Consider the following 19,643-nt stretch of genomic DNA (forward strand, 5'->3'; position numbering starts at 1 on the left):
TGCCTTTGTTACTTTTTCAGAGTAGTATGTAAAATGTTCAGATTTTTGCCAAGACTCAGCACTTATTATTTTTGATGTTTTGCTAATAATAAATCCACTTTTTCCCAGCTTATATTCCTATACGTGGACAAAAGCAATTGCTTCTGAGAATTTACAGAGGTGTTAAATAGAAAATATGGTTGAGAATTAATAGTTGTTTTCATTACAACTTGCCATAATTCTTATTCCAAGATGTGAATTGAATTGAAACAATAGCACTGTACTCCAATGAACTGTACTAATCCAGTAGAGGCATTGGCTATCTAATACTTTAAGAAAACGTTCAATACAGATTGCTTTCTAAGAGAAAAACCCAGTGACCTGTTACAAAATAATTTTGGCAAATACAGAATGATAAACTGGTTGGCACTTCTTATCAGGCAAACTACTGCTTTAAACTCATGTATGGATAATGAAGTCACAGTCTGCACAGGAGCTTTTGTGACAGTAAGATAATAAATACTGACATGGATAAATTGTCATGAGTTGAACAAAAAAATCCCTGTCAAATTATCATTTTGATGAGGATGGTGCATTTGATTATAATGAAAACAAATGTGCTGGTGGCTCCTTGCAGCAGTAATTTTGCTGTCCAAGATGACAGAGTTAGTTCTGAAAAACTTTTTAATTGTTTTATCCACATAATGGCATACTGATCACTTTCATGTCACTGGGCAAGGAAATAATCTTGACAACAAAAGCTAGATTTCATACCAGAGGTACCACTTTAATATTTAATTCTTTATTTGTGGCAGCACAAACTAAAATAGTTACATAGCATGATGACTGGCACAGTGGGATCCACATTGTCCACGTATTTGAGCTGGATAGGAGCAGATACAGAGAGCATGTACAGATAGGTGCCGTGTGTTTGACACAAAAATGTTTGCAGGACCCCTAATAGAGTGACTATCTAAAATATTTTCCTTGAACTGCCCAGAGGGTCTGCAAATGATACCTGGTTTCACTGTAGCTCACCAGGATTGCCCCCAGGGTCTCAGCGGGTGTTTGTTGCATTCGTCACTGCCATCTATCTCCAGGACCACTATGGATGCAGTTGTAGTAGTTAGAGCTTCATTCCCAGATTATCAGTGTTCCAGAGTTATTCAACTGGGGAGTAAAAGTGGCTGAATGATGGTGCCACATCAACATTTTGTGTGCTCTTTGAAACAGAAGCAGATTTGCTTGAATATTTGTTTAATAGCTTAATTAGATCTGATTAAATCTTTACTTTGGCAGTTGAACTGGGTGTCCCTAAGCTCAGTGCATGAAACATGAAAGCAGATCATGTCTGTCTTGGGTTTTTGTGAGCAGCACTACATCAAATAAAGAGCAGTGGCTTGAAGGGAGTAGCCTATTGATCATACACCTGAACTTGATTAAACTAAACAGACTGAACTAAATCTGTCATTTTTTAATCAAAGTTATTAATTTGAAATTTAGTGATGGTCATGCAGTTCATAAAAATGATAAGAATCAAATTACCCAAGTGCCAAAAACTAATGTTAAAAATCAAGGTAGCTAAGTGGCATGGGTTTTTTAATACACTGCATACTATTTGGAAAACACAAGAATATATTTGGATTACATGTAAAGAGAAAAATTTACTGTTTGGTACCTTATTTCACTGAATATTTCAGATAATGTTCTCAAAAGCACAGATGATTATATTTATTAGTTTGTATATTTACATTTATAATAATTTATATTAGTTTCTATCTAATTTATATTAATTTAATTTCAAAAATATTTTGTTTATGCTATACCTTTGTTTGGTTTTAGTAATATCAGAAGATGAAGAGACTGACCAGTTTCTTTATCATTTAGCATGTTACATTGCTACTGAAACTTTTCAACACTGAACATTTTACTGATTCCCTTTTCTCTACCATCTGTCTGATCTGGCCTTTTTCCAAATAATGCTGCTTTCCCAGTGGACATGGTTGTCCTGGTACAAGAGTTTTCAGTCAGGGTAAGGAAAATTCACATTTTGTTCAGTTGCTTCTTTGATATTGCATATAAATATTGAATGGCCATATAAACTCCACAGTTTGTAGATTCTAAGATGCATGCTAAAAATACCTGTTTGTCACGAACTCTAACTTGTGCTGTATTTTATTGAAAACCTGACACTGTCTGTTAAAAATATTTGGTTTTCTGTCTTTATGTTCTGTGTAAGTTTGCTTATTTTGACATTTACTTTATTACAGTACCTGAAGAACGAATGTTTTGAAATTTGGTTGTCCGGTTAAAAAATGTAAAGTTCCAGATTGCACACAGCATTGTAGAAATGTTAATTCAGCACTTTGGAAATAGTTGTCTTATCTTAGAAGTTAAACATGAAATGTCTTAGGAAAGATAGTATATTTTAGAAGCTGAGCACTTAGGCATGTGCCATTTTATAGACTGTCAAGTTGGGCACAAAATCACAAATCTCTTCTTGACCAATATCTTAGGAAGTCTAGATATATGACCACAACATATAATTTAAATAAATTGCTTTAGGTATTATACCCAAGGACATCAAGAGAGAAATTACATCCTACAGATCTAAGAAAATGCAATGCATTATTAAAAATGCATATGAGAAAGCATTGTATTTTTACATTAATGCACAAGTGTATTAACTGTTGAAAAGGCAGAGAGGTCTCATTTTACCTTCTTCTCTTATGCTAGAATCACTTTCATGCTAGTAATTAAATAGCGTGTTTTATCATGAACAATTGTAATAAAATCTACCAGATACGACAACTTCTTTTAGGAGGAGCATATTACATTCTATTTTGAATTATGTAGATCATCTCTGAACAGTGTTAGAATTTCTTGTTGGGCAGTTAACACTAGGTATACCAGAATACGTTTCACAAGCTTCACTTTTTCTTTAAGAGAGAGAAATGTCTTTGGTCACCTGTAGTTCTAGTTTCAAGAAGGATTTTCATCCATTCAACTGAAAGAATGAACCTTTGGCTTTCAGGATCTGTGGCTGTGTCAGAGTCACTCCCAGCTCTTGCCTGGGATCTTGAAACAGCTGTCTTCTCCTGCAGGAGCTGCAGGGCCAGCACCGAGCCCTGGCTGCTGGGACAACACCTTGGGATTCGGTCCTTGCTTTGAGAATTCACAGGGAGGGCAGCTGAAACGTGTCAGCACTATTTAAGTCTCCCCTAGGCCATAACTTGAAGACTTGCATTTCATTTATATAAAGGCCCTTTCCAGCTCCCTGGCAGTACAAATGTTGCATTCCCTTACCCTGTTCTGACCTGCAAGTTGGGAGTAGTGAATGTAAGCATGTCTTCATCTTTTGACCTGTGCTCATACACTGAAAGAATGACTGGTACCTGGCAAAAAGGAGAGTCTGGAGTGCCTGAAATCAAGGCAGCCAAGGACAGCAATTTCATTCCAAAGGCAGATAAAATTGATAAAACTGACATGTTAAAAAGCTTCCTACTGAGTTTCTACCTTGATAATTCAAAAAGTCTCCCAGGAGAAATAGAAAACATTAATTTTCTGGGTTTCATCTGGCATTTCAGAAAGTATATTTTCTACATCAGTGTAGATTTCTATAACAAGAAAGCTCTTTCTCATCTTTTGGGGGCAACCAAGTTCAGCACATAAAGCAATTGGTTTTCGTTTATTTATAAGTTTATAATTTTTCTAGTGTTGCTGTGGGGTTTTATTACACTATTTGAAAGATCCCCAATGATCAACATTCAATGTAATCATCTGGAATTGTGTCTGGATTCCATTTTGTGCAATTATGATATTGGCTTACCACATTTTCTTTACTAAGCAGACACTCAGCACTCATAGTGCAGGATGTAGCTTTACAGCCAGTTATTACTCTGGTAAGCTATTTGAAAAAAACCCACCAGACTTTAACTTGCATGAAAACAAACATATTCTCATGTAAACTCCTGAAGAGAAAACGGACAGATTAACAAGTATGACACAGGGAGTCTGCTCTCTTCACCAAAGTTTGCCCAAAGGCTGGGAAGCAGCTGAATTACTGGATAATATTAATACTTTGTTTTTACTGTGGAACAGATGTATGCTGCCAGATCCTTTTCCTGTGGGGAAAAAAAGAACACAAAACAACAACAAACACACTGACCCTCTCCACATCCCAAACTTAGCATGTTCTATATGTTAGATATGAACAGAATATATTGCTTTCAAATGTCAGCCAGCAAATTTGCCATCAGTTCTTGTGAGATGAGAATCAGCCCTTGTATTTAATGAAAGATTCACTGTTACTTAATTATATGAATGTTGTCAGAAAACAGTCTTTCTGATCAGAGCATAGAAATTGGGTTGTGATGTTAAGTATATTGTTTTGTTGCAAGTGTTTTTTGGATCAACACTGTTGACACTGAGCCCTGTTTTTGTAGACTTGGTTGCTAGAAATAGACTTATGCATGGAATTTATTTTAAAATATTGTGGTTTTTTTTTTTAAAGAGATAGAGATGTTTGGAGAGGGCAAAATCTGGATCATAGTTCTTGTAACAAATGAAAAATGTGTGCTATTGCTTGTTGCTTTTGTAGACTCTTAATTTCCACATTAATCTGAGAATTGATTAATCTGTAGCATGGGATATATCTTATTGTTCTATTGTTCCTGGCAGTGTTTAAACGATCATCACTCCAAATGTTAGCTGGAGAGGACAATTACTGCCATTGATTACTGCCATCTCACTGCCTCTGCAAACCTGGGTGAGGTTGCTTGCTCCATGAGGAGTCTGTGTATGAGAACTACCCTTGCCATTAGGGTGTTCTGGTCGAGATGTGCTGCATGGCAGCTCTAATAATAGCCCCAAGATGTTCCCTGAATGTCTTGTCTCCCTGTTGTTTCTCCTGCCGTGCCAGCATCACTGCTGTTGGAGCTCTCTGGAGCACAGCTGCAGCACAACCCGCGGTGTCTGTGCCTCCCGTGTTCATTGCTGCCCCTCCACGGCAGAGCTGGTAATCAGTTTGAGGTGCCTCAGCAAAGCTGGCATGTGTCCTAAAATCTGGCCATACAACTGAGCCCCTGCTAAATAATGTAACTTTCCATATGAATGGCCCCTTCAAAGCCAGTAGGAGCACTCAGAAAGGCTAAAGCTCGGCATGTGGGTCAGCAATTTCAGTATGCCTTCCTCTTTTGGAAAGGGCTATGTGGATTTGTATTTTCAAATGCTGTGAAAGGGAAGCCCCTCCCACATCTAGAGCCATCCACAAAAATATTCTGGATAGCAAAGACAGCAGAACATGTCAGTCATGCTATCCTTGCACTACTCAGACATCTGTGAAAATTTCATGCTTCTGTGAGCAGATTCTCCAAAGGGCTGAATTTGGCTGCGTGTCTTTGAGTGCATACTTGCATTTTCCCTGCTGTGCCTGTCTGTTGTATGTTTTTAGTTGTCCTTGGTATTTGGGGAAAAAAAAGAAAAAGCACATATTAAATAAAATGTATAAATAACAGGAGACAGCAGGCTTAAAATGGCAAAAAGCAAGAAAAACAGACTTGCTGTAAACCTGGAAATACTGTTCCCAACTCCTAGTGTGTGCAGGAAATGCAGCACATATGGCACATGGAATCACCTGGAGCTAGGCCTCTCTGTTGCACCTTGGCATAGGAGAACAGGAACAAAGCAGAGATGCAGATTGTAACCCTTAGTGGCCTGGTGTCTGGTAAGGATCAGCTTAAGCCTGTTCTTTTACTTGGGTTCCAGTTCACAAATATGAGATGTTAAAAATAGAATCATTACTGAATGATCCCTTTTGTACTTAAATGCACTTGATATCAGTGCATTTTTGTTGATTAGAAATTTTTAAAATAATTCTTTCTAGTGTGTAGGAAATACATATGGATGTAATTGTACCCTTTCTTATAGAAAAGTTGGATTTTATTATAGTGACACTTCATTTATGATGCTCCTTGAAAAAGCTGTTTCTGATATTATGCTTTTAAGTGAGCTTCTCAGTGTTCCTTACAATCATTAATGAATCAGACGTTAGATAAAGACAGTGTAGGTATGGCAGCATATCATTATACAGGGGAGTAGAGTGAAGCATAAGGATGTAAATATTTACTACATCTTGCACAATGTTGAGGAAAAGATAGCTCTAAGGGTAGGATGATGTTTTTTACTGTTCATAGTGAACTCATCAAAAAAAGAACCCTTAAAAATTCAAACCTTTCCTAACTTTCGTTCAGCATTGGCAAAGGATTTTGTCTGGGAAGGAATAAAAGAAAATTAAAAGAAAAAATCTCAGAACATCTGATATTGAGTACTTGAAGTTTTTTTGCTTGTTTTGGTTTGGTTTTTTTAAATTTTATTTTCTTGAAAAGGCTTCCTTTTTTTTCTTTTTTTTTTGTTGTTGTTGTTGTTGGTTTGGGGTTTGGGTTATTTCTTTGGTACTTTTTTTGCATTTTTCATTTATTTGGAAAAAGGAGGATAAAAATCTTCAGAATGATAGAAAATACTTGCAGATTGATGCCAATCCATAGGATTTTATTCATACAAGAGAGGTTTGTTTAAACCCCCAAAACCTGCTACTTCTGTCTCTCTTTCTGCTCTAGAAAATTATTTCCTTTATTCAGCTTACTCTACCACAGATCATCTTGATACCACTAAATATGTGCCCTGTTATACTAATGCATGTGCATCTCTGCTCAGTTTGTCTGTCAAAACTTAAAGGTTTTTCTGTATTTCATGCATTTCTAGAACAAAATGGGTATTAATTGTCATGCATCAAGCAAAACATTTTTTACTCTTTTTCTTTTTTTTTTACAGGGGCATCTTCACTATCACAGGCTGATATTATACAGTTATATGATTAACTGGAATCTTATGCTTAGAAATAGAGAAGTGCCAAGACTTTAAACTTGTGAGTATAATTACATGTATTTTTAGAAATTGAAATGAGCTTATGCAGAGATTTTCAAAATAGACCTAGAAGGAGGAACAGAAAATGTCCAGCAAAGTGTATGCATTCAGAAGTTTTAAGAACATTTGTTATATTTAAAAGACAAAAATTACTTGGAACCCTAAAAAAGGCAGCAGCTGTTAGCCAGTGGAACTTTTCTTCTGCACTAGAATTTTCTGTTTAATAAAATTTCTGAAATGTTGCTGTGTAACTATCCTGAAATGTTGCTGTGTGTACTGGGATAATATATTTAAACGATGTATACAATAAAATACAATTTTATGTCTTTTATTTTTCAAAAAGTAGTGGACTTAGGAACATAGTGTAGTATATGATGCATGAATTGTTAGAAGAACAATGTGTATGTTCACTTGAGACAAGGAAAGCTAGAATGTTCTGACTGTAATTATCAGTTATTGGGGAGAAGGTCTCTGCTTTTCAAAATGGTTTGTTTGCAGTAGTTGAAATTTGATTAATGCAAATTATCCCTTTATCATATCGTGGCTGTTTGAAAAAAGTGGCTTTAGTACAGTGGAATTGGTTTCAAAGGCACTTGGAAAGAACATTTAACTATAAGCACGTGAATGAAGCTGTCTCTCCCTGTGCAGACTGATTTTAACAGCCACAGGTTCTGAGCTCTGCACAGAATGCTTCAGACCAACAGTACTACAGCTGTTTTTGTCCTTTTTCTCCTCAGTTTATGTATGCTGTGACAATATAAGGGTTTTGGATCAAAGCTGAATTGCATTTGACTGCCCTGGAGGAGAGGGCAGAAGAACTTATATAAGAAGAACTTATATTTAATTTCAAAATTAAATGCAGTGGGATTTTCAGTGAAGGTGTTGCAGTGAAGACTTAAGAGTTTAAGTCTGACACTAACTGTTGCAGTCTCACTTTGGTGTCTGCACTGAGTTTGTGACCTGATGCCATGTAATCCTCTCTTCAGGATAAAGTCACTACCCTGTCAGGTTTGCATTCTATTGTATTCACCTTTTTTTGCTTTTTGTATTTATTATCATTAGATTTACATGTTTTAAATGTGTTGGGGGTTGCCTGAATTAGAAAAATGAGTTTTGATGACTTAATGGAAGAAAAGGAAGTGAAGAACAACAGATTTATTGAAATTTCCCACCTGAAATCCCAGGGATGGGGCAGGGCTAAAAATTCTCAGTGATGGCACTCTGAAGGGGGCAAAGAGGGGACAAATGTGCGATTTCAAATACCCTCAAATTCCTGACTGAGTTCTCTAGTTTTTATATGATAGAAGATACAAGAAGTTGCCAACACCAGTGCTCTTGCAGAAACAGGATTTATGGAAGTTTTAGGTAGCCTAAACTGTTTTCAAAGTGGGCAGTTACTTTTTGGTTGTCTCAATCTGCATTTTTTTTGCACACCTATTTATTGGGTAAAAAACCCAGCAACGTCTTGCAGCGTTAGTGACACATGAATGAATGAAGCCACTGATAGTTACTGAAAGCACTTTTGCTGAAGTAGCCAAAATTAAACATTTTATTGGTAAAAGAGGATAGCAGCAGCTTTGATGTCTCAAACTCTTTTGGTGTTCCCTAAAGATTTTCACACAGCTACTCATTTCAGGTGGAGAAAACAGCACTTGGGAGTCAGAGAGCAAAAGTGTTCAGTGAAGAAGTTTATTCATCAGGGAAGAGTTTCATTGGAGTTGGAAGGCAAATACAGAAAAGTAAACACAGCCCACTGGATTACAACAGGTTAGTAAATACAAATGCTGTAGCATTCCCATAAAGCTCTTTCTGTAGAGGCAGCTGTTATGTGCAATGTATTGTGTTATTTTATTATGATCACGTTTTTCTAAGTTATATGCCTTTTTTCATTTTTAGTGTGCTTTACTTACAAAAGTTGTTTGAAGTTAGTGAATAATAGCACTGAGAGACATCAAAGTTTCAGAAAAGTATGGAGAAAAGGTGTTACAATTTAGATGAATCAGTCATTATTGAGGTGTTTTGGGATCTGCTGGTTTGGCTTCTAATGTGCATTCAGAACACCATCTTGTGGCCTAAGTTTCCAGTAATGTGTTGCAGTTGTGAACTATTTTCGTACCTCACACAACAGTGCTGAGAATTGAGATACCTCTAACTCCCATGAACGTTGTGGCACAACTCCCACTGAGCTTTATAGAAGGGAGAGGAAGGATCATTAGTGGCTTTTGTGAAGTGCAGTGAGGTACTGATGAAATGATCTGCATCAACCTGAATTGCTTTTGTTCATTACACATGGAACAATCCCTGAACAGAGGAGAGAGAATATAAATGATTTCTTTAATATCAAGGTGCTAAATTTTAGGTGGCATATTGTAAGTGAAAAACTGGCCTTTTGCAAGGGCATCGACATACTACCTTTTGTTCCCTTCAGCTTGTCTTTTTAAACTTTCTGTTGTTTCTTTCTATTCATGCAAAGTTGTCAAATTGTAAACACTTCCCTATTGACAAAATAGACTTATGCCAGCAGTAAATGTGTTGGCATGAAGGGTTAATCTACTGTGGACAAGCATTTCTGAACTATTCTAAAATATCTCTTTTCTGACTATTCACAGCTATGGGCTAGCAGATAAATTCTAATCATTCATAGACAGCAACTGCTTAGTTCTTTTGCAGAGAAGTTGAGATGAGAGGGTTGTATTTTGCCATATGCTCTCACTGTCCTTCAAGCATTTCTTTGTGTGTGTCTTGTTTGAGAGTTCCATAAGATGGAGAAAAGCAGAATTGTTCCTCAAAGAAAAGGATAGTACAGTTTTCAAGCATTGCCCTACTTGTCAAATTTCTTGTGACTATCTCAATATAAGATGATATACAAGGACAAAAAAGGAGGTGAGGTAAAAGATTTATAACTGAAATAATGCCAGCACACTTACTTCTGCCTGTACCAGACTCTGTTATACATTAATAATTTGGCCTTAACTTGTAAGAGATAGATCCAGGTTTTTCTGTTTTTACACTTCAGTCACCCGACTGATAGGTTGACTGGGAGGCCAAGTCAAGCTAAGCTATAGATAGATAGATTAGATAGATAGACAGACAGACATAGATATATATATGTATAATGTTTTTATATGAGAAATACAGTGCTAAGTTTTGCTTTAACTGAAACATAAAAATAAATATTTTTAATTTATTTATATTTTCTTTTAGCAACACAATATTTATTTCATTTTCTCATTATGGTTAGCTCTCATGTGACTTTTCAGGCACTCCAGTAATATCCCTGTCTTCTTATTCTAGTGAGAAAAAAACTTGTTTTATCAAGGCTACTTTCAATGCTTGATCATATGTGAATTGACAGAACAACCTACATCCTATTTCTATTCCTTTCATTCTGTAGATTTTTACCTATGCAACTTGCAGTAATTCCTATGAAGCTGTCACAAACTCTTCTATCCAAATTACTTACAGATCCTGTTGTTCAGGGATTGTTGAGATGATAGATTGCTATGGTCTCTCTTGTTAATGTGTGCTTAGGGAGTCCTTCATTTACACAATAGACTTATTCAATTTTTTGTGAAATACGGTTATTACTCTTGCACAGAAGACACATGCTTGATCTAGATATGGCTTGCTTTTTTTTTTTTTTTTTTTTAATGTATAAAAATAGGGTGTCTCTCCACAAAACTCTGCTTTTAACCTTACAAAGTAATTGCCTTTACCTTGCTATTTAAAGGACTGACAATTTCATGTACTGGACTGTTAATAACATCTGACAAGAAGTCCAGCTGCAACAGAGGCAGATTGAAGCATGACTGATGGTTAAGGTGCTGGAAACAATGAAAAATTCCCTGAGAAGTGTATTCCTATCTCCACTGGATCAGCGATGTGGCACAGGTATGGTTAGGATAGTCTGGTACTGGTTGTGGACTTGTGTATGAGAAACTTTTTAATATTTGAAGGGATCAGATAGCATTTTTATTCAGCCCTTTTAAATGAGGATGGTGTTGACTTTAAAAACGTTTTCTTACTCAAATGCTCCTTTGATGTTATTATTTTCGTTATAGTGCCATTTCTTGGTAAGACATCTGTGCTGTGACTGTGTAGTGATGGGCTGAGGATCTAAAACTGAGGCAGGAGAATACAGAAAATAATTCTAAATATAATCCTGTCAGTGTTTGTTTCTGTCTCACTTCCTCTAATGGTATTGTCATGGCAGTAGGCTGTGCCTGCTTACGTAGCAGCTCATAAGGCTGAGCCCTCTGCTTGAGTCAGGAGTCTCCTAGACTATGAGTGTGTGGAGAACATGAACTGAGGAATGCAGGGAGATCCTGGGAGCTGCTTTATTCATAAGATCAACAGCTGTATCAGCTCTGCTGACTGCATCCTGTGCAGTATCTGATATTTAAGATTTTGTAGTCTCAGTTGTACTTTTAGCTTTGACTGGGCACGTGAAACCACATACCTTAGAGAAAGAAACTAAATAAATGGATTGTATCATTCAATTTCAGGGGATTTATCCACCCTATCTTGTAATTTTTACTTACATGAATAATTTTTGTTTACACATTCTTAATTTGAATGGGATTACTTGCATTAGTGATAATGTGCGTGGCAGGTACAGGATTAGTTCCTGTATTTGTCAGTGGTGTCAAAAGCAATAGAATATACAGTAATTTGGTTACATTTTCAATTATAATCTGAAATTAAAGAGCTTTATTTTGGAGCTGTTGCTCTGAATTGCAAGTATTGAGATTTGTAATTGAATTCTGAGATAGAACTTTCCATACATTTGTAATGCAGAAAGCTTCTCATCATGTGAGATTTGCTTGGCAGATGAATGGTCACCACTTAGTAACAATATTAAATCCTGCATTTCAAGAGTCAAAAGGACTGGAAGCTGCTTCTAGGGTAAAGTTTTAATCTATTTCATATCTCAAAATTCTATAGTGTGAAATTACTAGGTTGAGAAACATTTTGATAAATATTTGAGTATGTGCTGTGATTAATTTGTATTAAAATTATACTTTGAACTAGAGTAATTCACGTTGGTAGGACACCTGATGAGGCAGACATGAAAAAGGCTCCAGGCAAACCTCCAATGGAAATTTATCTGCCTTGAGAAATTTTCGGGGCTCAGAGGTAAAATTTGATATAGTGTGAATGGGTGGCAGGATGAAAATAAATCATGCTGCAGCTAGCCTGTTTTCCACAGCTACAGGTTTGGGGGTTTTGCTCTTTATTTTTTTTTCTTTCTTTCTTTTCCTTTTCCTCCCCTTTTTAAATTTTGTACTTGCACAGCCTGTTTTTTAAAGATTTATTTAAATCTGATTCATGTGCAGCTTTTAGCCTTCATGTAATTAAACAGCAAATCTTGGGAAATTAATAATTTTGGCAAAAGCTATTTTTTCAATGTTCAAGACTTTTATTGCTGGATAAATACTATATACGTTTATATAAAACTTTCTTTCACATGGAATAATGTCTCCTCAGTAAAAAAAAAGTGGGAAAAGAAAAAGCTTTCAATAGTTTGAATACCAGATAGATGCATATCATGCCAGCCATTGTGGCTGCAAGTCACTTTGTATGCAGAGATGTCCAGTGACTGGGACTCCAATCACAGCTTATTTGACAAAGAGGCAACAGTAGACAATGAATGCAGTCCTGGTGTTTGCTCACAGTAAGTGATACTGCAGGAACTACCTCTCTGAAACACAAGATGCAAAGTTTTTTGCTTTAAGGTACTCTGGCCATTTTGGAATCAAAAATATCCTCTTCATGGCCAGCTTTCATACTGGTCTGAGAAGGTGGCTCAGGACTTTGCCAGCTCCTTGATCACTGGAAGTGTTCCAGACCACAGCAGCAGTTGTTTCCCTATCATATATATATATATATATATGATATAAAATACTTCCATCAATTTTCCCCTTGAAATTAGATAAAGGATAATCACAGTTTGGTGTCTAATAAAGACTTCATGTTCTGATTTACAGTAAGTATTTCTAATGTTCAGGTTTATGTTTTGTAAACTGCTGGATTTACTTTAAAAGCAAATATAACAAACAGTGAAAACCTGCTGTCATCAATTGTACTAGAGATTGCAGCTATGTGAGAGTTGGCTTGATGTCAGGAATGAAAAATGGGTACAGAAATACCCAGGTCTGGAGAACCTGCCTTTAGAATTACATGAAGAAGGAGGAAAAACGGGACGTATTTTTTTAGATGACCAAAAAGTAACCGCAGATTTTAGTCCTGTTGGAAAGAACACAAGATTAAGGTATAGATGAAGGGGTTGAGAATTTAAAAGCTGACCTGATTTTCTTAGTCATATCAGATGGTCTATAAGAATATTTAATTTTTCAGACAAAGCTTCTTTGTCTTGTAGCTGTAGACACCCGGGCTACTACTTAAGACACAGAAAGACTGTGAAAGAAAAAGGAAATGATATATGAAATATTACAGAAACAGTTTGACATTCTTGCAAAATAGGGGTTTCTGCTGAATGAACAATAGGCAGTCTGGTAGATTTAGATAATTGTCTTAGCATCATTAATAGCTTGAGTTAGTAGAGAGGATTTAGGAAATTGAAGTTGATATGTCCAAATACTGAAATGAAGAACAAGATTTGCATATTTTTGATCATAGACTCATTCATTATTCAAGTCGTGTTTTCATCTGCAATAGGTGAGAGAAGACCACCATAGACTGTAATGATAAAAGCAAGGGCAAAATTTGACTGTGACTCAGGGGGAAATGACTAATCTTTCCTGATTTGTTCTGAATCTTGACATGTAGACCTCAAATACTCTAATTTACGTGAAAATGTATTCTTTGGTCCCTCAGCTATTAAAAGTTGTAATAATGCAAGAGCACAAGACCAGAAAAAGCTTTTAAAAGATTATTCTCCTAAATAAGTGATTCTAAACTCAGATTATATCCACTAGACGCTGTATTTTCTGATTTGCCAGGGAGTTAGCCACAAAATTCACGTTAAAGTCAATGGGAGTTACTAAAATCAGTGGGAGTTGTGTGCCATGATGGCATGTAAAGTCTGTAAATTTCTCAGATAATAGCAAACTAATTAGTGGTGGAAAATATAAAGTATCAGAGTAGATAATATATGAGTAAATGAGCCAAATATCTAACAAAATGAAAAACACGATGGAAAAGAGAAGATGGATGAAAAAGAGATGGTTGAATACATTGAGTTATGTAAGACTGTAAAGGAGAATTTGTAAGGTTTCAGGAAATAGAATTGCTTGAGAAGCTGAGGGAAAACTTTTTAGATCTAAGAAAATCATCTTCTTTCAAAGAAATTGGGAAAAAATGAAGTCAATGTGGCTGTTGCAGAAGGAATTAAACTTAGATGCCCCATGAAAAGTTCCAATTTTTATGGGTGCTCTGTTAGCAGAACAGATGAAGAGACATAAAAAAACCAACACATGGATTTTAACAAACAATAAATGGGCAGTATGCAAAGCAGTTGAATTGTGAATTGCTCATAGGTAACGTACACATTTCTTATGACATTTAATTTAAAAATTTAACTGCTACATTAAGCTGGCTTTATGCCATGAAGAGCATATTTACAAGCAGTGTTTTACAGGTGGTCACAATTGGTGATTTAATACACAGGCCATCTTTGCAGCTGTGTAGCAAATCAGATGAACAAATGGGATTTAGTGTCATTGAGAGATTGCATAAGCTCTCCAAACTGATGAACTTTGCAGTGTGTGAAAGTAAGATAGTGCTCCAAAGAGCACTAGATAGAGTACAAAGCAAAAGAAGTTACAAAACCCCCCAAGAACAGCAGGAGAGCACAGGTAAAGGTTTTGAATAGATGCCAAATACTAGAAGGTACAACAGAGATAAATAAAGTACATAGTAAAGATACAATATAATAAAATACTGTAATTTGGGCTGTCAGCATGAGTGTAGTGAGTTCAAAATAGAACAAATGAGTTAGCTTTTATGGGTGTTTAACCACAAACTGCCATAAACAGAGACTGCTGCTGGTAATGCATATTCAAATGCAGCAAACATGTTATTGGGAAAAATTATATAAAATCACACTATAAATTTTTTGGTTATATTTATTGAATTTGTCCGCTAGGCATCTGCTATTTGCCTTTTGCAGACTTGACATCTGCAGAAGTGGTAGCTTCAGTGCCATTTCCCACAGTATCATGGAAATAATTATGACCAATTTCCATAGGGTATCCCTGCCCATGGCAAGGGTTGGAACTAGATGATCAGTGAGGTCCCTTTCAACCCAGGCCATTTTATGGTTCTGTAATAACAAGAAGACTTATTTTGGACATGGACAAACCAGATTCAACAGGCAGTTCACAATAGTTCCAGAAATGCCTCCTGTAGCACGGGGTTTTTTCCCCAAGTGATGTTAACTGAAAGTACAACCAGATCAGAGAAAAAAAAAATAATTCTCATCTCAGGCCATTATTTGGGTATGTGGAGTAACTATGACAGACGTGTGTCCAGTGCTTCAGGACAGCTGTTTTCATGTATTCTGCCAGAATGGTTTCCTTAGAGCTTTGTACCACTGGCTTCTTGGCCTGTTGTTGTAGCTTAAGAGCTGCAGAGGGTAGGTAATGTCTAAGAAGCACCAATTCCTGGCCAGTGCCACGTGCAAGGCTGCAGTGCTGTCTCACAATGCTACGTCAGAGTATTTCTTCACATTTAATGATTGCTATTCCGGTGTCCCGTGTTGCTTCGGAAATGGATAATGCAAATACTTCATGCCTTCCTAAGAGGTATTTTCTGGGCATCTTATCTGCTCTGATTTCCAGTAGCACAAAGTATGGGTCTTTCAGCAGCTGTTCCAATCATCATTCTTAACTGCATCTCAGAACCACTCTTACAAACTGATCAAAGATAAAGTTTATTCTAATGATTAGTTACAGAAATAAGACAGATATTATTTTCTTATCTATCTATGTATTTATATAAAGTTATATTTCTTTTGTGATAATGTTTTCTATTCATTCTAAAAGTACCTAGATTTTTCCATTATTTTGTTTTCTATATTTAATTTTTGATAGCTTTATTAAATTAGTTCCCATCATTCAGTTCTTAATATCTTCCTCAACACTGTTACTATTCACACAAAATGTTAATCTTGCATTTGAAGAGGCAATAAACCTAACTGTAAACCAGGATCCTATGTGTATTTCCTAATGCCATTCCTAATTTACTTCCAAGCAAACAGACCCCCAAACCAAACCACCACCAGCAAAAACACCTCACAATAAAATAGACAAATAACCCCCATACTAAAACAACAAAAAAAACCAATCCCAAAAAAGCCCCCCCCACACCCCCAAAAAACCATAAACAAAAACCAACCTCCCAAAACACCCTATAATTAATTAGCAGATTATTCTGTTATTTTAACAGAAGAACATCTGAGGAAAATTCAGGTTTTAGAGTAAAATGTTTTAGAATAAAATTGCAGTTCTTTATTTATTGTTCAGTTAATTTTCTGCGAATTTGCTGGTATTTAGTAATCTACTGGGAAGGCCTGCCACCAGTAGATTATCCCAGTTTTTCAGTTCTGTCAATGTTTGATGAGGAAATCACCTGCTACAAAAGAGACATTTGAGAATCAAAGATAATAAGTAGGAAAAATCTCCAACTTCTTCTTAATTTAATTATTATTTTTAGAATTCTTAATTTGCTAATTTCATTAATTATTAAATTAATTAATCTAATATACCTTAATTAGTATAGTTCAATATATTTATTTCTCTAAAGACATATGTTATATTTCAACTGGGGTTTGAAATAAATTTTATGTAATTAGCTAGGAATTTTCAATTTTTTATATGCAGTCTAAGGAACACAGTAATTTTCTTTTCCTGTTTTCTGGATTATACTTACTAATTTCTCTCTTCCCATTGGACACATGCTGTATTTTCATAGGAGCTTGGTTCCAAGGGCCTCTTTTTTCCTTCTGCTATGCAGTGTTTTTAGTAATCTTACTGTTTTACAAGTATATACTTACATACCTCTTATATGATAACAAGAAGAGCAAATTTTTTTTTGTTCATTTTCACACTTTGGTGATAGAAATTAAAAATCTTTTCTCCTTCAAAGAAATATTAAGATGCTTGGAGTAGTGTCTTCATTTTTAACCCTGCAATCGCTAGGATATAAGCGATTAAATTTTGTATGTTCTCTGTTTTTAAAGTAATAACTGTTTCTAAAGTAATCAGAAAGTAAGGAAACATTTCCACACATACTGAAATTAGTCAAATGACTTAGGAGAAAGCTGAACTGAAATCAAAATAAACCTGCAGCTGGTTTTTGCTAATCTTCTCAAAATGCTGCCATGGCTTTTGGAACATTCCACACATTTTCAGGTTAGGCACTTCTGGCTTTCAAACAAGACCAAAATTAGAATTATTGAAGGAACCATGACACAAGCAGTTTTCCCACAATATTTTTAGCCTGATTACAAGCAGATTTCATGGGAATTTAGTGATTTAGTTCATTCTGAGATTTATTGTACGATTCAGAAAATTTGTTCTATTTTGCCAATCCTTCCAGCCAAAATGTAGGCCATGGAAATTTTTTAATTCTCCCTTTACTGATCAAGCTTGTAATGATATCTATTCCTTGTGTAGAAAATAGATACTCATGAGTATGGAAGATGACTTCTCCCTGAATTAGGATTTAAAAAAGGAGATACTATAAAAAGGAACTTGACAGTGCAGTAATAGTAGCAGGAAACTGGGAGGTTTTTAAAAAGCAGATGCTCTTGTGAACCAAAACACAAGTTCTGGAGGCTCTGACACGTTCATGATAAATTTAAAAATACTTGAAATCTGAACACTTTCTCATCTTATTTCATTGAAATTCAAATTATATTAAACTTCCACTTTAAAATGAACATGCAGATGCTTAGATTTTTTTTTTCCTTTGCAACAAAATTACCTTCTGATGAAATTCAGTGAAAGCAAAACACTTAAACTTTAGACAAAAAGTTGACAGGCTTTATCCAGTTCTTTAGAATCCCAATAGAAAATAATTACAGCAGAGATTGCATAGATGTACAAGAAAGCTGACGTAGCCCATGACATTTTGGTTCTATTTCCTGTCTCTAAAAGCTCGGATCTGCACATCTTTATATAAGCAATTAAAGGTATATTTTGACGTGCATGAAAAATATGGAAATGTACTCATAAAGTTCTCATAGGATGCTTTTTGATTCTTATAATCCGTTCAATGAGCATTGAATCATACTTGTAAGTATACTCCTCACTGAATTTTTTCCTCCTAATTTCTCTAATTCTCTGCAGGGGTCATGTGGAAGAGGAGGAAAATTTCTGCAATGAAATTTGAAGAAATTTTTTCACTTTAAGAAAAATATAAAGAAAGGTCATATGGCTATCTTCGTAGCTGCAGCAGAAATTAGATTTCACAATGCTCTTAAAGTAAGTGTCCAGATCTGCATGGTGACAAACCACACTGAGGTTTGTCACTGATCTCTCGTCTTCATGAACTTCATTATTATATAACAGTATCTTCATTTGTGTTTGAAGTCCTGGTTATAGCAGTTGATAACTGTTTTAGTATCATCCATGTTTACTGCTGAAGTTTTGCCAAAGGAACCCCCATGTACTGTCAGAAAAGCCCCTGGGATCCCTGAACAGTAACTAGACTTGCCTGCAGCCAGCATAAGCCCTGTTCTTCCTGGCTGTTTCACAAAAGTGGGAAAGAAAGCATCTCTGTGCAGCACCTGAAACTCCTCTGTCACCAATGTAAAATGTTTCAGGAAGCCCTTGGGTTTTTGCCCAGAGATAGATTTTGGATCTGAAACTGCTATTTCTTTAATCACTGAGTGTGGATTTGGCATTTCACGTGTAGTTTATACGATCATAAAATGGAAATCTCTTACCATAAGTATTTTTGTTTGTTTAAGTTAAGGAATGGATGTAATACATCTTATGAAAACACACCAGTGACTGCAAGCAGTTTAAAATGATCTTATGAGTTACAAGAGGCTTCTCAGGCATGGAACACATTTTCAGCACATCAGTCAATCTGTAGGTATTGCTCAAAATTCCTGGAATTAAAGCTGGCCAGAACTGCTGGGGACAATAAAAAAGTTTTTTTGAATATATTAATGGCAAAATACAGTGTGGGAATAACACGAGCCCATTACAGGATGAGGATGGTTGCCTCACAAACAGGGGCATGGACAAGGCTGAGCAGTTTAATGCATTCTTTGCCTCTGTCTTCAACACAGATGATGGACCAAGGCAGGGGTCTCAGAGTCCTGAGCTGGAGAACCATGACTGTGAGAATAATCACTAACTCTCAGTAAATCCTGAAATTGTGTGGGATATGATGCTCCAGCTGGATCCCTACAAATCTATGGGGCCTGATGTGATTCATCCAAGAATCCTCAAGGAGCTAGCTGATGTTATTGCAAAACCCTTCTCAATGATTTTTGAGCAATCTTGGGAGTCTGGAGAGGTCCCAGTTGGTTGGCAAGCATTGTCCCAGTTTTCAAGAAGGGCAAGAGATAGGACCCTGGAAACTACAGGCCTATTGGTGTCACTTCAGTGCCTGGTAAAGTTAGGGAGAAGATTATTATGGGAGGTATTGAAAAACACCTGAAAGACAGTGCAGTCACTGGTCACAGCCAGCACAGCTTCACAAGAGGAAAGCCTTGCTTATCAAACCTGATTTCCTTTTATGACAAAGTAACCCACCTGGCTAAC

The 19,643-nt window shown here is 36.0% G+C and overlaps 1 long non-coding RNA gene across 2 annotated transcripts; it reads left to right on the top strand.

The window, feature by feature from the left end:
- The first annotated feature begins 6,047 nt into the window (after positions 1-6,047).
- Positions 6,048-18,358, top strand: LOC139593429 (uncharacterized). Of its 2 annotated transcripts, XR_011680294.1 has the most exons (5): positions 6,048-6,904; positions 7,641-7,911; positions 8,540-8,670; positions 10,634-10,794; positions 18,216-18,358. It is a non-coding gene; the product is annotated as an uncharacterized lncRNA (long non-coding RNA). The 2 variants fall into 2 exon arrangements; XR_011680295.1 differs by lacking the exon at positions 7,641-7,911.
- Positions 18,359-19,643: the final 1,285 nt, after the last annotated feature.

The sequence above is a fragment of the Agelaius tricolor genome, unplaced genomic scaffold (genome assembly GCF_023055355.1).
Source record: "Agelaius tricolor isolate 1412-34295 unplaced genomic scaffold, bAgeTri1.0.p SCAF_10, whole genome shotgun sequence".
Taxonomy (NCBI): domain Eukaryota; kingdom Metazoa; phylum Chordata; class Aves; order Passeriformes; family Icteridae; genus Agelaius; species Agelaius tricolor.